The sequence below is a fragment of the Panthera uncia genome, assembly GCF_023721935.1.
Source record: "Panthera uncia isolate 11264 chromosome B2 unlocalized genomic scaffold, Puncia_PCG_1.0 HiC_scaffold_24, whole genome shotgun sequence".
Classification (NCBI taxonomy): domain Eukaryota; kingdom Metazoa; phylum Chordata; class Mammalia; order Carnivora; family Felidae; genus Panthera; species Panthera uncia.
Window position 1 is genome coordinate 94,826,829 of NW_026057580.1, and position 2,181 is coordinate 94,829,009.

A 2,181-nucleotide genomic window follows, 5' to 3' on the forward strand; every position below is an offset into this window, starting at 1 on the left:
AAATTACAGTGAATACCTTATAATTTATATATTGATCGTGCACTATTTTGTTTTTTTTTTTTAATTTTTTTAACGTTTATTTATTTTTGAGACAGAGAGAGACAGAGCATGAATGGTGGAGGGTCAGAGAGAGGGAGACACAGAATCTGAAACAGGCTCCAGGCTCTGAGCTGTCAGCACAGAGCCCGACGCGGGGCTCAAACTCACGGACCGGGAGATCATGACCTGAGCCGAAGTCGGCGGCTTAACTGACCGAGCCACCCAGGCGCCCTGATCGTGCACTATTTTGAAAGTACAACAATTAACTGTGGAAATACACAGAGATACTGGTATTTTCTTTCTAATGCCTTAGGCAATAGGTTAGTACAACTGCAGATTTAGATTCATGTTTTCATAATAAGGATATCACTTGAAATGTAAAGTAGTTCATTTCCTTCACATTCTGTATTTGAAATTTAATGATATTGACCCCATTTTAAAATGTAGCTTATAAAAGTTTGTAGTCCATATATTTAACTTCAAATCCTTATGATTATATAATATCTAATGGAAATTATTAGACTATCATGGTTTCTATGCAGTGATTCAAGGCCTAAGAATGAGATAAATGTTAAATCTTCTTCACATTTTGGGCCATCTTCTGCTATTTTGAGATATGTTTCCTACAAAGAAAAAAATCCCAAAGTCATTGTTAGTCAAAAATTTGGTTTTTCTTGACTTACTATACGTTGTAAAATCACACTACCCTTTTCTTCTCTTCCTTTCTCTATTGCTGCTACTTGTTAACTGTTTTACAATTTTTTTTTTTTTTTTAACAAAGCACTATGCCCAACATGGGGCTTGAACTCATGACCCTGAGATCAAGAGTCTCATGCTCTACTGACTGAGCCAGCCAGGCACCCCTACAACTAATTATTTTATAAACTCTAAGAATGTTATTGACCAGAACGGACCTTAGATACTATTTTGACAAGTCTCTATGTCTCACGTATGAGAAAGCTAAAGTCTGAAAGTATTATTCTGGAGGGAAAGAAAAATACCTTCATCCTCCTATCCTTCTGGTTCTCAGTGGGGTCTGTGTGACAAAAGACAAATTAAGAAAAGTGTGCACATTTATTTAATGTAAATTTTACCTGACATGGGCACTTCATATGGAAATGAAGACAGAAAGATAGAGTTCATCTGAGTGTCTTTATACCAGGTTTGATGAAGAGGAGAAAGTGGTAGAAAAATGTGGCAGAACAAAAAGGATATGAGCTAAGGGTAGTAAACTGAGGGATAGTTAGCAAAACCTGTTCATTCAGATTTATCTCACTCTTCTTTTTTGAGATAAGGATGATCCTTTCCTCTGGGAGGAGAGAGGGTCCTTCTCACGTAAAGATCTTATGAACTGATTCAGGGAAAATCCTTCCTGTACTGGCTGTTTCTCAAATGTCTTCAGCTTAAAGTAATCAATATGCCCAGACACCGTATTTGGGGGTAGTATATCCTGGACCCCATTAGTGCCCCCTTTGTCTTTCCTAAGGAAAGTGGTGACAAAGCAAAGGTCATGTGCTGAAACAGGGATACTTTTTATAACTATTTATTTAAAAAATCTTCTTGGTCTTCCTCTTTCTTTAAAGCCCAGCTGACAATTTCCAGAAATTTCATGACAGAAAAAGTTTTAAATGGCATACATGCTTCTTTTCCAATTATGTAAAGGTAAATGCAATGTATTGAGTCTCCAATAATGGGTATTTATAAATTAAATTGAGCATTTTCACTTTTAAAATTTTTTTTTCAAGTATTCTTTGCCACTCTCCCATGTGGGGCTAGAACTCACGACCCCAAGATCGAGAGTCTTATGCTTTAATTACTGTGCCTGCCAGGTGCCCCACATTTCAGGTTGTTTTTTTTTTTAATATTTTATCAGCCTAGTGACTTGATTTGTGCTTGTTAGTGATGCATGCTTTCTATGGAAAAACTAACATAATCTTCAAAGAATAATTTTGACACAACTTATCACTGAGTACTGTTGTTTTGTTCTTTAGAATGTCTTGGCTTATCTATCTCTATAACCCGAATCTCTGTCATGTCATCAAGAGCATGGCTTACTAGAAAAAGATCATAATTCTTGAAGTTGAAAAATCAAAACTCAAATCCTATCTCGCTAGGTGTACGGCCTTTGAAATCTACTTACAT

General features: G+C 36.2%; 1 non-coding gene across 1 annotated transcript; it reads right to left on the reverse strand.

Moving 5' to 3' along the window:
• Positions 1-825: 825 nt before the first annotated feature.
• TRNAK-CUU (transfer RNA lysine (anticodon CUU)) lies at positions 826-898 on the reverse strand. Its single transcript has one exon. It is a non-coding gene; the product is annotated as a tRNA-Lys (tRNA).
• Between the last annotated feature and the right edge of the window lie 1,283 nt (positions 899-2,181).